The following is a 19,435-nucleotide window of genomic DNA, read 5'->3' as shown; positions in this document are numbered from 1 at the left end:
TATCTAGTTGTTGACTCAAAATTGAACACATTTTTTCTCTATTTTGAATGGGAGTCAGCATGGTTTGGAAAGAGCACGTTGTCTGAGACCTTGGGCAAGACTCTTGGTTCCCCTATGGTATAATTACTCGTTTTATATAAGAAGAAACAATGTAATAATGCAGTCTCCAATGCTTGCAAAGCTGATTCCAGAGAGATTGCCATATGGTGACACAGTGGTGGGTGTTGCAGGCCTGGGAGCAGGGCTTCCTTGCAAGACAGTGGGAGAGTTGAGCACCCAACACCCTGCCCCTAGAATGATTGACAGGTAGGTGGTAGAGGAAGTGGTAGGCGGTAACTGGAACTCAAGGGACATTTCTGGGGGGAGGCCAGGCCCATTCACTCCCATTAAAGGGCACCAGGCTGCCAAGTAGGGAAGACTGACATTAGCATTCCTGAGCTCCCTCCTTCCCTTTGCAGAATAATTAACATAGATCTCCAAGGGCAGCCAGCAGCCGCCAACACCCATCAAATCCTTTCCATGTGCCCAGTGAGCTCTGTATACCTACCTCTTAAATCTCATTTAATTATTGTAATAACCCTACAAAGTAAGTACTTTTGTTGTCTGGCTTTACCAGGATGGGTAACTGAGGATTTGAGAGTGTAATGTCTCGCTCAAGATCGCAGAGCTGGTAGGTAATCAATTAAATCTGCTTTTAATTACTAACCCATTTGTACCACTTCCATAGGCTTCGCCACGTTTTCACAAAATTGGAAATCCTGGCTTTCTCTAGCTGAGAGGTTTTCAGGTTGAGAAGCTTTAAAATAGGTCAGGAATGCTCTGAGCAACTTAATCCCATTTTCATCACAATTACTAATAGAAGATTAACCTGGTTTTGTTGTCTTAGTCCTTTAACCCCCGATCTGTCCCAGAACCAAATCTCCAGAGAGTCATCTTTCTGTTGTGCCTGTCAACTCAGGTCTTAAAAAAAGTGTGATACGGGCCGGCCCGGTGGCACAGCAGTTAAGTGTGCACATTCCGCTTCGGTGGCCTGGGGTTTGCCGGTTCAGATCCCGGGTGCAGACATGGCACGGCTTGGCACGCCATGCTGTGGTAGGCGTCCCACATATAAAGTGGAGGAAAATGGGCACGGATGTTAGCTCAGGCCAGTCTGCCTCAGCAAAAAGAGGAGGATTGGCAGCAGATGTTAGCTCAAGCTCAGGGCTATTCTTCCTAAAAAAAAAAAAAAAAAAAGTGTGATAAATCCTACTTGGTCATGGTGCACAGTTCTTTTTGAATTCTGTTTGACAGTGTTTTGTTGAGAATTTTTGTATCTACCTTCATAAGGGATATTGATTGTAGTTTTATCTTGTCATGTTTTTGTCTGGTTGGGTTATTAGGGTATTGTTAGCCTTTTAGATTGAATTCGGAAGTTTTTTTTCCTCTTCTATTTTTTGGAAGAGTTTGTGAAGGATTGGTGTTAATTCCTCTGATTGGTGTTAATTCCTCTTTAAACATTTGGGATAATTCACCAGTGAAGCCATCTGGGTCTGGGTTTTTCTTCGTGGGAAGATTTTTGATTATTAATTCCGTCTCTTTATATCTGATAGGTCTATTTAAATTTTCTATTTTTTTCTTGAGTTAGTTTCAGTAGTTTGTGCCTGTCTAGGAATTTGTCATTTCATGTAGGTTATCTAATTTGTTAGCATACAATTGTCATAGAATTCCCTTATAATTCTTTTATTTTTATAAAGTTGATAGTAATGTTGTCTCGTTCATTCCAGATTTAAGTAATTAATTTCAGTCTTTTTTTTCTCTTGGTCAGTCTAGATAAAGGTTTGTCAATTTTGTGGGTCTTTTAGAAGAACCAACTGAAAAAATTCTTTTTCTATTATTTTTCTAGTCTCTATTTCATTTATTTCTACTATACTCTTCAGTATTTTCTTCTTTTTGCTTTATTTAGGCTTAGTTTTTTCTTTTCCAGTTTTTAAGTTAAAATATTAGGTTACTGATTTGAGATCTTTCTACATTTTTAATACAGGCATTTACAACTATAAATTTCCCTTTACACACTGCCTTCACTGCATCCCATTTTTGGTATACTTCATTTTCATTCATCTCAGAGTACTTCCTAATTTTTATTGTGATTTCTTCTCTGATCCATTGCTTATAGGACTGTAACACTTAATTTTGATGTATTTGTGAATTTCCCAGATTTCGTTCATTTATTGATTTTCAAATTATTCTGTTATGGTTGGAGGACATGCTTTGTATGATTTAAGTCTTGGTTAATTTATGAAGGCTTGTTTTATGGCCTAGCCTATGGTTTATCCTGAAGAATGTTCTGTGTACACCTGAAAAGAATGTGTATTCTGTTGTTGTTGGATGGAGTATTATTTAGATATCTGCTATGTCTAGTTTGTTTATAGTGTTTTAAGGTCTTCTCTTTCCTTTGATCTTCTGCCTAGTTGCTCTATCCATTATTTAAAGTGTAGTATAGAAGTTTCTAGTTGTTATTGTTGAATTGACCATTTTTCCTTGCAATTCTGTCATTTTTCAGTTCATGAATTTTTAGGTTTTGTTGTTGTGTGCATACATGTTTATAATTGTCACTTATTTCTGATAGATTAACCCTTTTATCATTATAAAATGTTCTTTTGTCTTAGTCTATTTTGTCTGGTATTAGTACAGCCGATCCAGCTCTCTTTTGGTTACTCTATGCATTTTGTCTCTTTTCTCATCTTTTTATTTTCAATTTATTTTTATCTTTGAATCTAAGGTATGTCTCTTGTAAGTATCATATAGTTGGATCATGTTTTTTTTTTTAAATCCATTCTTCCAATTTCTGCCTTTTAATTGGAATGTTTAATCCATTAACATGTAATGTAATAACTAATAAGGTAGGATTCACATCTGCCATTTCACTCTTTGTTCTCTATATTTTTATGTCTTTTTTGTTCCTCTATCCCTCCATAACTGGCTTCTTTTTTGTTAAGTAGATATTTTCTAGTGTACCATTTTAATATCCTCCCTTTTTTTTTTTTTTAAGATTTTATTTTTTTCCTTTTTCTCCCCAAAGCCCCCCGGTACATAGTTGTGTATTCTTCGTTGTGGGTCCTTCTAGTTGTGGCATGTGGGACGCTGCCTCAGCGTGGTTTGATGAGCAGTGCCATGTCCGCGCCCAGGATTCGAACCAACGAAACACTGGGCCGCCTGCAGCGGAGCGCACGAACTTAACCACTCGGCCACCGAGCCAGCCCCAATATCCTCCCTTTTTTTAACTACATTTTTTTGAGTTATTTTCTTAGTGGTTTCTATGGGAATTACAATGAAAAATTTATAATAATAAATATAATTTAATTTCAATAGTATACAAAACCTTTGCTCTTGCATCGGTTTGTTCCATCACCTATCTTTCATGCTATTATTATCATACGAATTCCATTTTTATACATTAATTATAGGCCAATCTAACTATTGCTTTATGCAGTTGTCTTTCACAAACCAAAAATATATTTATACTTCTTTTATATTTGTCTATGTAGTTTCTTCTTCTGGTTCTTTTTATTTCTTTGTGTGGATTTTAATAACTGTTCAGTGTCCTTTTATTTCAGCCTGAAGGACTGTCTTCACTATTTCTTATAGGATAGTCTACTAGTGACGTATTCTCTCAATATTTGTTTATCTGGCAAAAGGGACTATTTTTTTAGGAGAAAAAAATCACCACAAATTACAGAGTTTTAAAGGATAATTAGGGGTTGGCCAGGTAGAATAGCAGTTAAGGTTGCATGCTCCACTTTGGTGGCCCAGGGTTTGCCAGTTCAGATCCCGGGTGTGAACCTATGCACCGCTTATGAAGCCAGGCTGTGGCAGGCATCCCACATATAAACTAGAGGAAGATGGGCATGCGTGTTAGCTCAGGGCCAGTCTTCCTCAGCAAAAAGAGGAGAATTGGTGGTAGATGTTAGCACAGGGCTAATCTTCCTAAAAAAAAAAAAGATGATTAAATACTGCAAGCATCATAATATCTGGGAAAAATCAATATTTTTCTTCATTGCCTCTCACCCCTCTATAATAATTTCTCCTCCTTTTTGGCTGTGCACTCTTTGATTGTCTCTTCATATCAAACAATTTTATGATATAATTTTCTATGAAGAGAAAGGAAAAATAATTCAGTGTTTTTCTATTATGGTTGGTTGAAATTTATTTATAATTGAAACATTTTTATGACTGAAGTTTGTAATTTTAAGATAATTTCTTTCAGCTTCACAGCTTGTCATTGATAATGTCATATAAATTGGGGGAAACTGTGAGTTTGACCTCCCAACCTCTATAAACTTCTATGAAGCTTCTTTAATATATAAACTGTAAGATCTCAGGGCATTTTAAGGTCTTTTCCACCGACTAATCTTATATATTCTTTTAAATGATGACACTTATTAACAAATTTGTTGTTGAGATCATCATCATAGTCATCTCGTACCTTCATGTCCTGAATCTGAAGGAGTTGGCGTAACAGACAGTAGACATATTTTTAGCTGCCATTCCTATACTGGTGGTGTAGCAGTTAAGTTTGGATGGCTAACACTTATGTTAACTATACATTGGAGTGACTGAAAACCACATAAATACATACAGCTAAGTCTAAACTAAATGAATCTTCAAGTCAACTTCCCCTTAGCTGGTTCCCAAAATGCCCATGGCCACTCCAGTCCTACCATCACAAGGGAAAGTGTGATGTAGAGGAAGTTGGAATGAAAAGAGTTAGAAATCTTTTTTTGTTTTGCTTTTTCTCCCCAAATCCCCCCAGTACACAATTGCATATTTTAGCTGTGGGTCCTTCTAGTTGTGGCATGTGGGATGCCACCTCAACATGGCCTGACGAGTGGAGCCATGTCCACGCCCAGGATCCAAACCTGCAAAGCCCTGGGCCCCCGAAGCGGAGCACGCAAACTTAACCACTTGGCCATGGGGCCGGCCCTCATGAAATCTTAATCAATTGTGGTTAAGACACCTTACATGTGAAGGTTTTACAAAAACACATGACCATATGAATACATTGCTAGACCCCTCCCAGGGCCTTGAAAGTGGGCCATGCATGTGTGGGGTCCTGAAGCTTAAGCTTTGTTAACTTCATAGCAAACCTGTCTCTGTATGTTACTCTCCTTTTCCATAAATCTCCAAGCTGTTCCCATTTGTTTATTTCTTCAGAAGAGCTTAAAAATAATTTTGTCTAATTCACAGAAATCTTATTTGGTATTTTGTTTAGTGTATCAGTCAAAGGAGAGAAACCATACAGTAATTTGAACAAGGAAAGTCTAGAGGACTAGAACAACAACGCATTGGCTAGTAGGATGTAAACAGAACTGTAAGGAATGTAGGAATAGCAGATGTAAGGAGTGGCCACTACTCCTATGGCCAAGATAGATGCCCAAGGAAGAGCCCCCAGGCTAGGATCCAGACCTTGGTAGGAGCCACTGGCTCACTGGATGGCAAAGAAGTTGCTTTGATACTGAGCTGGTGGAACTTGCTGAAAATATGCCCTGCTGGGTGCCAAGGAAAGCTGTTCTTTGGGAGGTCAACAAAATCTCCTGAGAGACGTGGTACTGGGGAAGGTTCTGGCTGCTGTGCACTGCAGGAGCCCAGTTTTGGAGAAGCTATACACATTGCAGGAGTCTGGAGAGTAAGCAACATGGGAACCAGGAAGCAAGAACGCTTTTCCTCGTGCAATATCTCTTTGGCAAAGTGCCTTCCACTGATAAGCCTAAACTTTGTAATAGCCGGCAAAGAAAAAATATTTAAAGGGCCCCGATTCATTTTTGTAGAGCAATCAATGAAGAATGAGTTTAGGGCTGAGAGATAATTAACCACTATGTGAATAATTGGTAATGTATTGGATTTGGACATTCATTTAGGGAGAACTTATATTTTTATCCAAGAGTAAGATATAGTGTTCCATTTACTCAAGATTTATCTTAGTAGATTTTTATAGTTTTAATAATACATGAGTGCTATAAACTTATATTTTCCCAAGTATTATTTTCATTTTTTTTGTTGTTATTGGGAATGGAATACTTTTCCATTATATTTTTGCGATCATTGTTCAAGCTATTGAATTTTGTATCTTAGTTTTGCACTGACAATCTTGAGGGTAAAGCTTAGTGTTCCTAATGTTTGTTTTTTCCAGTTGATTCTCTTGCTTTTCCATACATAAAATCCTATCTGAAACTTTGCCTTCTCCTTTCCAGTATTAATAATCATATTTAGAGCTACCCTGGTGGCGTAGTGGTTAAGTTCATGTGCTCTGCTTTGGTGGTCCAGGGTTTGTAGGTCTGGATCCTGGGCACAGACCTACACACTGCTCATCAAGCCATGCTGTGGCAGCGTCCCACATACAAAGTAGAGGAAGATTGGCACAGATGTTAGCTCAGGAACAATCTTCCTCAAACAAAAAGAGGAAGATTGGTAACAGATGTTAGCTCAGGGTTAATCTTCCCCACCAAAAAAGAATCATATTTAACAATATTAATAATCAATTTGTCTAATTAAATTAGTTAATATGTCTTGAAGAATGTTAAATAATAATGGTGATAACAGGCATCATTGCTTCAATGTAAATCCTTCTAGAATGTCATTCTCATGCATGGTGTTACTTTCTTTTGAACAATGTATTTGCTTATGTTAAGAAATCCTTTGATTTTTACTTTTCTAATTAAAAATCCACAATGTCGGATTTTATAAGTGTCTTTTCATCGTTTATTGAGGCAATTATCTGTTTTCCTCCTTTGACCTTTAAAATGATGATTTGTTGATATTGAACCAACTTTGCATTCCCAGACTGAACTGCCCTTGCTCTTGAGGTTGTGGTTGTTTAAAATTTTGTTTGATTTTATTTTCTTATATTTTATTTAAGATTTTTCATATCAACATTTACAAGTGAAATTAGGATATAGTTTTCTGTTAAGTTTTGGAATCAATGCTATATAGTTTTGTACAAAAAATTGGAAAGATTTCCATTTTTCCTCTGGAAAATTTAGCAAACATTTAAAATATTTATTCCTTGAAGGTTGGAAACACTTCATCTGTAAAACTCTCTAGTCTTTGTGCTTTGGGGAAATTTAGTCAAACAACTTTAAAAATATTTTCCAGGGTTATGTAAGTTTCTTTACATTCTCTCTTTTCTTGAGTTATTTTTCGTAATTTGTATCTTTCACAAAAGTCATGAATTTCTTATGGATTTTCAAACTTACTAACAAGGAGTTTAAATTGCCTGACTCTTTGTAATTATTTTCACTTTCTCATTCTTAATTTTGTGTATTTGCGCTTTTAATTTACAATTTTATTACGTTGATATCAGAGAATGTTATCTGTACTGTTTCTACCTTTGGAATTTATTGAACTTTTTTCTGTGGCCAATATACGACTGATTTTTGTAAATATTTCAGGAGAAAATGATTTATTCTCTTTGTTATAGGATGTTCCTTTTTGGCATTAAATCAGCTAGACACTTTTGGGAGCAGGTCCCATTCTTTCAAGTTACACTCTTTCTTAACCAACGTAGTCTAGAGTCTTGCTTGAAAGTGTGGTTCCCAAAACCAGCAGCAGCACTGTCCTGGCCAGGAAGCTCGTCGGAAACGCAGAATCTCAGCCCCGTCCCGGACTGGCTTAATCAGAATCTTCATTCTAACAAGACCTGCTGCTCATCCACGTGCACATTAAAATCCTAGAGAATTTCATACTTTAAATTATAGCATTTAATTTAGTTGTGAACATCCTCCAAATTATGTTATTTATTAATGTTGCCCTTTTTAAAAGAATTGAATTCTTTATTAAAATCTAACAAAAAGTAAATTTTATAAGAGACTGAACACAGTGTAAAATTGCCGCCATTTGTCTGAGGATATGATTATAGCTGGGATTGGCTTCTGATATCATCCTTTCTTCCTTATCCTCTTCCTTCCCCACCCGCCCTCCTGATTAGGACCCAAGGATTCTGGCTCTGCAGACTTGGGGGGCACAGTCACGCCCCCACTGGACTGCAAAATCAAGTGTAATAATGTCTTTTTTGTCTGTACGTTTTTCTCTGAAGCTCAAGCTTGCACTCAAGCCACCTGGCAGCAGTGCCAGAGCTCGTGTAGAGAAATGATGCAAAGAAACAAGGAGTACGTTCTTTCCCTCGGGCAGCCCAGTGACCCCAGGAAACCTTAGGAAGTGGGGGGCAAAGAACCACCAACAACCTGGTAGCCACTGAGGGGCTCACAGGGTTGGGATTGTGCGCAAGTCAAACCAGCGGGTTACTAGGCACCTCAGGAATTAGGGCTTTTCAGATGTGATTCATCAGAATTTGTTACATTCTCATCATGCTAGTCACAGTAGCTTTTTTAAGGGAATTGCCTAACATCTAAAAACATGGCAGGTTATTCTAGATTTCCTAGCCTGTTGCATTTCATTTTTTGTAGAACTAATAACTTTGGGGCTATCTCTGCCAAGGGCGAGTTTCAAGCCAAGCAAGAAGGAGTAGGTGGACCACGGCAGCCCACTCTCGCAGGGCCTGTCAAGTTACCCAACAAGGCAGCTCAATCATGGACAGATCGGGAGCACTTCAGCAAAGGTGGAAATCTCGCCTATCTCAGGAAAAAAATGCTGATTCTTGGTCTAACCCATAGTGTGGATGAGCCTTGAATTCTCATACTGATAAAGCTCGGTGTGAACAATTTACTCAGTTGGCATGTATTTGAGAAATTGGCAATGCCTTGTTCCATAGACATCTGAAAAGTTCTGAGAGCAGGTTTTGACTAATTTAACTGCTTTAAGTTCTTTTGAACTACAGAGGTGTTTCTTGGGTTGTTTTACAGTCATACTTTTCTGGAATCAGAGGATTGCCTTGGACTGGATTAGGTCTCCTGTACCATAGATGTCACAAACGGACCCCTGAGGCAGTTCCAGATACTACACCAGGCCCTGCCACTTACAGCTTTTCTCCTCTTTTCTCCCCTTCTCCTTCCTCTTTCCCTCTCTTATCTTCCTCCTTTCTCTCTGCTTTTCACTCCTCCATGGCCTATCTCTAGAAACCCCAGTAGCACTAATCAATCAGTTATCCAAAGACAGCTACTATGTACCAGGCATGATACTAGGCAGTGTAGAGAATACAAAGATGAACACAATATGTGTTTGTCCTTGATGAATTTGTACCTTAGCTAGAGAAACAAGCATATACACACACATAAAGATGATCTCACACAGTGCATACTATGCGACAAACATGAGCACTATAGAATAAATTCAGGGCATGGAGAAATCACCATTGTCCAGATATCAGGGGAAAAGATTTTCCAAGGCAAGTGAAACCTGAAGAATAATCAAGAATCAGTAGATAAGATAGCCTTATAGATGTTACTTAAAGGAAAACAAACAAATGTTGTTAAGCCTTAGACTTGTTCTTGCTGGCCCTAGACTTTTTTTAAAGTACTTTCCAGTCCAAAGTAAAATATTGGATTTCTGGAAGAGATTTCAATTATGTTTCGAATTTTTCTGAACATACTGTCTACAGAATAAATAGTTTTGAAACTGCTATCTATAAGTATTAGTAATTTTCAGCTAACTTAAATTCCAAGCGTACGTTAATTGAGTAGAACTTCTCGTATTGGTTCATGTCAGAAGCATCCTCTCTAAAGTCAAGTTTAGTTGTGTAATTGACCCTACTGTTCCCTCTTATCTAAGCAAAATGTCTTGAAGTTGTGAGTACTTGGTTATATTAAATTAAAATATTGGAAATGATTACGTTTTAGCTGAATATCTTCCTGTGAGGACCTGGACCTACTGTCAAATCAGAGCAGTTATGTTCTTCTGTGAGGAGCCTCCAGAAACAAGGGTAAATGTGTGTGTGTCAGGGGGAAGGAGGGCGCTCCAGTGCAATTATCTCATTATCGCCAGGGCTGTGAAGAGTTTCCCCCAGTGTCATTCATCAGTGTTTGGCTTTCTGTGTAAGTCTTCACATGGCCTGTGTATCTCAGAAGATGGAGTCAAGTGTGAAAGGCTCTCTTCCCCTTGCCCTTTCTTCTTCTGACCCTGGCTTCTATGGTTTCCTCTTTGACAACTGATTTGTGTCCTCAGGTATAAGGCTCCCTTCACTTTCCTAAAAGGAAAAGAAGAAGTCTAGATGGTCAAATACTCCCACTTTTCATCCTAGGGTCATAGCTGTTTTTCCTGCACTTGTCCTCTCCGGGGTGTCTAATTAATGACACATGCAACTACTTGCATCTTTGAAGTTGTTCAGGTTACTCTCTATTATGACGGTCACCCTAAGTATACATTTTGATATCTGCACTTGGTATTACCCTGTCTCAGAGGTCATCAAGAAAAACCAACATCTCTTGTAGCAGTCCTTTCATTTTTCTTATCCTACTAGCATCTTAATTAAATTAGGAAATCTTTCCGGTGACAAATCCTGTTAGAGATAAATCTTAGATCCCTGAGAATGGATGGTGTGATGGGGAGTCACAAAAGAAAAACATTAGCTCTCTTACCCCCCGGGCAGCTTGTGGGCTCTCTCTTTGCACGGATTTGCATTCTGTGTTGAGGGGGCATGAGGGACTGTTGGAAATCCCCACCTGGAATTTTCAGCAATTTCCTACTTCGAGGCCACATAGCTCATTCTCTGTTTAGTCAACCTCATCTCTCACTGGGTATGGGTTTTAAATTGCCCACTAGTAAACAAAGAAAAACTCCTTATTAATTTGAGTTGGGAAACGTGATTAAATTTGTCTCTCAAATCCAACACTCTTATTCTGTTTGGTCCCTCAGTGTTGCCTTGTTCCAGCAGCTGCTGATGAAGGGGCAAGGTGTTAGTGTTGGTCGGTGTAGACTCTGCTGACCAAGACGATTTCAGGGTCCAAGGACGTGGCAAGTTTTCTAGATAGTCTGGGAGGGACAGCTTTGCTCTCTGGGCCTCTGTGTTCCTCCTTGCTTATCTTGACAATGTTGCTTTTGCCTGTTTTGAGTTCTGCTGAATAATATCGTTGTCTTAGTGTTCTTCTCCCTGCTCTGACCACTTTCCTCCCTGTTTCCTGAATAATGTTTCATGTTTTCCTGAGGTCAAGGCCTGGCTGACTGGCTGGAAACCTCGGCAGCAGAAAGCACCAAAACAGGTTTTTCACTAAAAGTCCTTAAAACTTGAGTCAGCTGAAGTTTTAAAGCTGAGTAAAAGCAGAGGTTGACCACAAATTCTTGTTGCCATGGATGTGGAGCTTCGCTAGTTTTTCTGATTGTGTGTATGTATGTGTGTGAATGTGTGTGTGAGAGAGAGAGACAGAGAGACAGAGAGACAGAGGGGGAGAGAGAGAGAGAGAGAGAAAGAGAGACTGAGAGTCTGTTATGTGCCTGTATGTAGACTCTGGCTTTTATGTTCCATTTGCATTCATTCATTCATTCTCTCCTTCTCTTTTACATGATTTCAATAATTTTTTTCGACTAGTCCTGCCATTAAAACACAACCAGAACTGGTTAGGTGGCCTACAGTAGTATGGCTGTGACCATTGTTAAATATGGAAATGATTCTCTACTCAATGGCAAAGAACGGTTGCTGCAAACCTCACCCAACTGCTCCTCTGCTGCCAAAGGAGCCCCAGACCACCTCACAATCTAGCTACTGGAGGGTTCATACCTGCCATAGCTTCGGGAGTCCTCTGGGATCCTGCTTCAGCGAAGCCCTGCCTGCACCCACTCTGCCTAGTTGGTGCCTTCTATGCTGCACCAGTTAGTACCTATTTTGGTTATCACCTCCTGAAAATAACGGTGTTTAACTCAAAGAGTACGTGAGCTATTCAGCTAACCTTAGTTCTGGGATTCGGCCAAGATTTTTAAAGAAAGCACAAGAAATCCCTGAGCAGTGAGAACAGATTCCACACAGTCCAGACACTAATGATCGCACACTTTTCTCACAGGGAAGAACTTTGTGACAACTTAGATGGTCACAATACAGACCCAGCTATCTTGCTGAAGTACTGTCACTAGAAGCAACTTAAATGACCTCCAAGGCCCCTTCCAAGCAAATGATACTTAAAAATTAGTAAGCATTGCAAGTTCTTCCACAAAGTGCGTACCTAGCATGTTACCTGAGATCCTTAAGAGCTAAATAGTTCAAGAGCCAAGGGGATACCTTAAGGCCTCTGATTGCCTGTCCCGGGTTTTGACATGGGATGGCTGCAAGAGTCGACTGAACATAGCGCAAACCTATAATTATGGGACTTTATCCTGGAGCCCTGCTCCTCCAAGGCAACCAAGACAACGTGGGATGAAATGACAAGCATGTGTGTGGGATATAGGGATGTTTGGGAAGGAAGTGGCTTGATTTTGGGAATCAGCAGTTGAGCTTCATAAGCACAACGACGACAATGAAGGGAGGATTTATTTTTGGGGCTAAACTGAAATGAAAGGAATTCCTAGTCTCCTGAAGCAGATGAGGCAGCCATTGCTGTGGGTCACTCCAGATGTAAACTCTTCAGCTCTTCTGGCTCTCTGGAGTTTGGAGTCTGGGTGCAGTGTCTCTGGCAGCCCAAGGCTGATCTTTGAAAGAAGGTTGTGGGTGAAAGCTGCTGAAACAAACAGAGCCAGGAGACAGACACACAGAACTGAGCAAAGAGACTCCAGGGCTCTGGGTAGAATATCAGTGTAGCTGCTGCAGCGATTTCTTGCAAGTTAGCTAACTTGAACGTGCTTCAGTATTCTTGTCTGTGAATGGTGGATTATAATATTTCCCCTGTACCTTTTCTTAGCAATTGTAAGTTACGTGGTTGGCCATGACAAGCATCAGTAATGATTTTTGCTAGGAGCCCAGGAAGCAAAGAGAAACATCCCAGGACCCTGCAGCCATGAGACCTCCTGGAAGTCCACATGCTCTCTGACCAAATCTGGTTGGGTTTTATACCTTTCTTAAATTAAAAAAATTCAAATCTCAGAAAAGTGGAAAGAACAGAATGGTTGACACCCATACGCTGCCCTCCTGGATTCACCAGCTGTTAGCATCTTGCCACACACACACATATCTTCCTTTTGTAAGCCATCTGATACCCGTATACAGGCATCATGACACTTCACTCCTATATGATTTTAAATAATGCATTTCCCGTAAACAAAGACATTTTCGCTTTCCTATTCAATAATCATAATATTATTTCCATATCTATGGAAAAATTAATTCAATAATATCCTACACATAGTCAACAATCCAATTTCCTAAATTGTTTCCAGCATGTCATTAGAGTCAAGGTTAATGCATTGCATTTCCCTGCTGTGTTTCTTTAGTAGACTCCAGCCCTGAGCCACCTCCTCTGCTCCCTGTGTTCTTTCTTATTGAATCTTTGATGTGTCCAGGCCAGATGTCCTGCAAAGCACTCCATAGGGTCCTGGCACTCTTCCTTTGTGGGGTTGCATTTTTGAGCCAGTCCTGCTAGCCCTTGTCTTATGAGTCGTGGGGATGGCTTTGATGTTGTAGCCTGAGGGCCTTGCTAGATGTTTGAGGTAAGCACTTACAGAACTAAGAGTTAATCTTTATGTATTTGAAGGCCCAACCTCATTAATACGCGTCTGAAGGATTCCAGGTTCATTCAGTCCCTACTCACCAATGCCTGAATCTGTGTTTACCACCAAATCAGTTGTACTTGTTACACCCTGACCTCTGGGATCATTTCTAAAATGTGAAGCAGAAAAGGAACAGGGATGTTTGATTCATTTCTCCTCTGCAGTGATGATGTGGGCTCACTCTCAAGGCACCAAAAGTAAAGCGGAGGTTGAATACAGATTGGGAAGAAAAAGATTTGTTGTTTTTGTCTTGGGTATTTGTGAAGAAATCCTCTGTCCCTCCAGCTTACCCATAAGAGACTGACAAACTGTAGGCTGTAAATTGGGCTAAGCCTTTAAGTTGTGAAAGGTCAGGTTAGTGGAGTGGACGGAGAAATGGGTTATCACTGGTACAAGCCACTCCAGCATTTATACAGCTCCTCTCATTTGCCTGGGAATCTATAATCGTGGAGACAGAGGGACCATTTTGCAGATGAAGAAACGGAGGCCGAGAGAGATAAAGTGATTGGCCCAATGCTACCCAGGTGGCTGGTGGGCAGATCTGGGATTAAAGCCTCCTAAGGCCAGCCCTACACTTTGTCTGCTATCCACAATGATGGAGTTGTTAGATTTTGGGTTTAGATGCCTGAGGAAACAGTTCTGAAATGGGAAACGCTGGGGAAGAGGAGAACCTGGTTAATTCAGCAGACTTGAAAGACTCTCATGGTAGTTAAAATCAGAGCACAGTGTTCTGCAGCCAGAGCCTTGAACACTGACGCAGGGCAAATGTGGCATTCTCTATGAAAGGGAGAGTGTTTGCTTTGTGAAAACTCTTTCCTTCCTGCCAAAATCATAGTTTTTTGACCTTCAGAGTTTCAGTCAAGATACTACGTGTGTGGGGGTAAGGAACTTTTTCTTGGATTGTCATAATGGATTGTTTGTCTTTTAAATTGCAATCACTTTTGGAACTACATCTTTTTTCCAGGCATTTTCCTTCTGAAGTAGTTTTGCAAAAATCTCTCTCTTCCTCCTCCACAGGCATATAAATACCCTTTGCAATTACCAGGTGTCTGTCTTCACCTGTCTATTACAGAGGGAGTTTTCAGAGATTCCAATTATATACCAGATTTCACATCATGGCCTAGATTGTACTTTGATCTTAAAAATAGAATGCAAGGCAATTTCCCTCAACCAAGTTGCAAATATTGCTGGGTTTTATTTTTTGTATGTAAAATATATTTGTTCAACTAGGTTTCATTTTTTCATTTTTTTAAAAAAGTATCTTCAATTCCCTATAGAAAAGAAGGTGGGAAGGAAGGAAGGAAGAAAGAAAGAGTGAGGAAGAAAGAAAGAAAGAGAAAGAAAGGAAAAGAAAACTTATCATCTGTCACGTGCATTCAGTCACAGTTCAATTTTCTGGTCAGTTGTCTAGGTTGTGGGTTTTTCAAGCTCTTTTCAATGTTTATGAAAATCTTCAGAAGCAGTAAGGGAAGGGAAAGTCAGTAAGATGTACCTCTGTAACAGATGTTTTGGCTGCAAGTAGCAGAAATAAAGAAATAAAAAATAAACCTTCAGACTGCTTTAAATAATAAAATTTATTGGCTCATATAATGAGAAATCTAAAAATGGGGTGGCCTTCAGGGTGCATTGATCTTGTGACTCAATGATATCATTAGGGACTCAGGTTCTTTCCATCTCATCATTCTGCTAATCACAATATAAATTTTGTTCTAAGACTGGATGTTCTTGGGGTCAAAATATGCCTGTCAATAGCAATTGGAGCCATTGATGTCCTTGTTCAGGTTCAGTTTGACAGAGAGATCATCTTTTCCCATGGTTCTCTCTAGTATTGGGAAAATTTCCCAGAAGATCCCAGAACAAGTCCCCTTGTATCATATTAACCTGATTTGACTCACGTGCCCACTTCTGAACCAGTTCCTGTCACAAGGGGAGTATCACGCTGAGACCTACTGTCTTAGGGTGGGTTCCCCAGGAAGCAAACGCTGAGACCATTTGTGTGCAGGAGGTCTTGGAGAGTGCCCTCTAATCAACCCTTGAAGCAGGATTGGGCAAAGGAAGGAGTTAAACAAAAACTCAGTCAGTTCCACGGGGAACTTTAGAGCTGAGATGACCCTTCAGAGTTGTCTTCCTTGCATTAAGACAGCCCCAGTTGTATACTTTTACCCTGACAAGTCACTGGATGTGAGCTGACTCCAGGAATATCATGGGCCTTGGGCAAGGTGGCTTTCTTTGGATTGTCTTTTCAGGGAAATTCTTGGAGAAGAATGCAGCAGAGAGCCTGCAAAGGGAAGGTTACCTGTCAGAATGAACTGCTGCTCCTTTGAAGGAAGGTGGAAAGGGCTGAATAAAGTCAACTTGCCAATAAGTGGCTGGTTAGTCTCTTCAAGGGATGACGCTATGGCCCTTTGCTTCCACCTGCAGTAGTAGGCAGATTGGGAAAGAATATCAGAACTTGAAGTACCACCAACCTAGCAGTGAGTTTGCCATATTTTTTTCCTCAGGTATCCCCAGTCTGATCTCAGGACAGTCAAAATTCAGAAGTAAGCACTATGGAACAGACAGAGAGAGACCCAGGAAAATTCCTTCAGTTCTGGCTTGAAGAGTAGAAAAGGGATCTCTGAAAGCTCAGAGATTGAGAGAATCAGCTCAGGTTTTTTTCCTTCTCCTTGTTCTCCATTCACCTTCACTCCAGGCTCTAGGCAATCTTGTGGTGGGGGCAGGGGTGGCAGCAGCAAAACAGCCAGCGTGGAAAACTGCAGGAGCCAAAATTCTGCGGGAGGGGAAGTTTCATTTTTCATTCGTGGAGCTGCAGTTCCAAGAGGCAGGGCCAAACACGGACTTCCTTTTCTAAGTTCCCCAAAAACACAGACCAATCAGAATCCCGGGGGAGCTATTCCTAGAACCTATTTTTTTAAACCCTCTCTCTGTTCTCTCGTCATTTGGACTCCAGATGTGACTCAATCACAGAAGCGAGTGACTTTTGGCTGATGGACTGAAAAAAGGAGGCTTAAAGAACCAGAAAGTACTGAGGAGATAGCAGAGAAGGAAGAGCTCAGGAAATGGATCCCATAAAACCATTTGTGAATACCTTGGCTGGTCTCCAACCTGTGCTTGATGGATCTGCTTCTAATTAGCATTCCAGAGACTATGAGAACTGAGCTAACAGACTTCTTCCCAGGTCCCGGATTAATCACTAGATGACACACTCACAGGATAGAGCTGAATAGCACTTAAAGCCTTTGAAACTTGAACTGACATTGGAACCACAGCACAAAGAAAGTAGCTGGAACTTATGACTTGAACCCTACAAGGTTAACTGCCTCTTAAAACAAAAGCATCAACTTTCTCTCATAGAATTTAAATAAGACCCAGAGTCTCATAAGGTAATATTTAAGATGTCCAGGATACAATCCAAAATTACTTGGCATATGAAGAATTATGAAATTCTCAATTTGCTTGGGAAAAGACAATGGGTGTCAATGATGAGATAACACAGATGTTGAAATTATTTCACAAAGACTTTAAAGAAGATATTATAAAAATACTCAAAGGAGCAATCATGAACACTTTTAAAAATAAAGCTAAAATAAAAAGTTAAAATAGAAATAGAAGATATAAAGAACAACCAAGTGGAAATTTTAGAACTGAAAAACACAATAACCAAAATAAAAAACTCACTGGAAGGACTCAATAGCAGAATGAAGATTACACAGGAAAGAAATAGTGAACTGTATGCCAGATCAGTAGAAATTATCCAATCTGAACAACAGAGAGAAAAAAGTTTGGAAAAAATATAGACCAGAACCTCGGGATCCTATGGGATAACAATAAAAGGTCTTGATTTGTGTCATCAGACTCCCAGAGGGAGAAACGTGGTGCTGAAAAAGGTTTGAAGAAATAATGGCTGTAAACTTCACATGTTTGGAGAAAGATACACACCTACAAACTTAAGAAGTGGGGCAAAGTCAAATAGGATAAAATCAAAGAAATCCATGCCCAAACACGTCATACATAAATTTATGAAACATCAAAGACAGAGATTTGTTGAAACAGCCAGAGAGAAACAATCCACTATGTACAGGAGAACAATGATTTGATGACAATGATTATCTCATCAGAAACCATAGAGGTCAAAAGGAAACAGCACAACATTTTTCAAGTGCTGAAAGAAAATAATTGTCTGCCCAGAATTCTGTATACAGCAAAAATATCTTTCAGGAATAAAATTTGCATAAAGGCATCCTCAGATGAAGAAAAACTAAGGAAATTGGTACCAGCAGACATGCTTTAAAAGAATTGCTAGAAGGAATTTCACAGATGGAAGGGAAACAATACCAGAAAGAAACTTGAAACATCAAGAATGAGTAAGAGCAATAGAACTGGTAAATATTTGGGTAATTATAATAGACTATTCTTCTCCTCTTGAGTTCTCTAAAATATATTTTATGGTTGATAGCAAAAGTACAACATTTTCTGAGGAAGTTTTCAGTATTTGTAGATGTAATGTTTGAGACAATACCTCTAACATACAGAAGGGCAAGGTGAGAGGAACTTTACGGTGTTAAGCTTTCTATATTCCAAGTGAAGTGACAAAATATTGATTCTAAATAGACTGTAAAAAATTAAGCATGTATTTGTAATCCACAGAGCAATCACTAAAAAGAACTATACAGAGATACTGTCAAAATCATAATAGATAAATTAGAATAGAATAAAAGGTGCTCAAATAACGCCCCCATAAATAAAAGGCAAGAAAGGGGAAACAGAAACGAGAAACAGAGAGAACAAACAGAAAACGATAATAAAATGGTAAACATAAATCTAGACATATCAATAATTTCATTAAATAGGAAACCTTTCAATACACCAATTAATAAACAGAGATTGTTAGAATGGATAAAAGAAGTCTTAACTATGTGCTGTATATAAGAGATTTACTTCAAATATAATGATATAGGTAGGTTAAAAGTTAAAGAATGGGAAAGATATACCATGCAAAAACTAATAAAAAGGAAGCTGGAATGGTGATATTAATGTCAAAGTATACTTCAGAGGAAAGAAAATTACCAGGGATGAAAAGGCACATGCCATATTGATTACATAAGGATAAAAAGGCCAATTTACCAGGAAGACATAAAAGTTCTAAATGTGTGTGTACCTAACAACAGAGCTTCAAAATACTTGAAGCAAAAACTGACAGAACTAAAAAGAGAAATAGACAAATAGAAAATTATGGTTGGAGAGATCAACCCTCCTCTCTCAGTAATAGTTAGAACCAACAGACAAAACCTCAGCGAGGATGTAGAGCTGAACATCATTTACCAGCTGAATCTGACTGACATTTATAGAACACTCCATCCAACTGCAGAACACACGTTCTTTTTAAGTGCACATAGAGTATTCTCCAAGAGAGACCATATCCTGGATCTTAAATCAAACCTTAACAATTTTAAAAGAGTTGAAATTCTAAATATGTTCTCTTAAAAAACAAAATAAAGAGACATAACGTGTTCATGAATTGGAAGGCTCAATGTAGTAAAGATTTCAATTCTCTCCAAATTGATCTACAGGTATTTCACCAAAGAAAATATAAGGATAGAAATAAGCACATGAGGGCCAGCACCATGCACACTCTGCTTTGGTGGCCCAGGGTTTCGCTGGTTTGGATCCTGGGTGCAGACATAGTACTGCTCATCAGTCCATGCTGAGTGGCGTCCCACAGAGCTCAACCAGAAGGACCTACAACTAGAATATACAACTATATACTGGGGGGCTTTGGGGAGAAGAAGAAGAAGGATAAAGAGGAGAAGGAGAAGCGGGAGGAGAAGGAGAAGCGGGAGGAGAAGGAGAAGCAGAAGCAGAAGAGCAGAAGCAGAAG

The 19,435-nt window shown here is 39.3% G+C and overlaps 1 long non-coding RNA gene across 1 annotated transcript in view; it reads left to right on the top strand.

The window, feature by feature from the left end:
* The first annotated feature begins 492 nt into the window (after positions 1 to 492).
* The window catches only part of LOC111775488 (uncharacterized), a 68,850-nt gene continuing 49,907 nt past the window's right edge, over positions 493 to 19,435 (top strand). The window contains exon 1 of the long non-coding RNA XR_011422680.1: positions 493 to 670. This is a non-coding gene — a long non-coding RNA (uncharacterized lncRNA). The remainder of the gene's footprint in view (positions 671 to 19,435) is intronic.

Source organism: Equus caballus, chromosome 10, assembly GCF_041296265.1.
Source record: "Equus caballus isolate H_3958 breed thoroughbred chromosome 10, TB-T2T, whole genome shotgun sequence".
Taxonomy (NCBI): Eukaryota; Metazoa; Chordata; class Mammalia; order Perissodactyla; family Equidae; genus Equus; species Equus caballus.
This window is presented reverse-complemented; position numbering and strand designations above follow the sequence as displayed.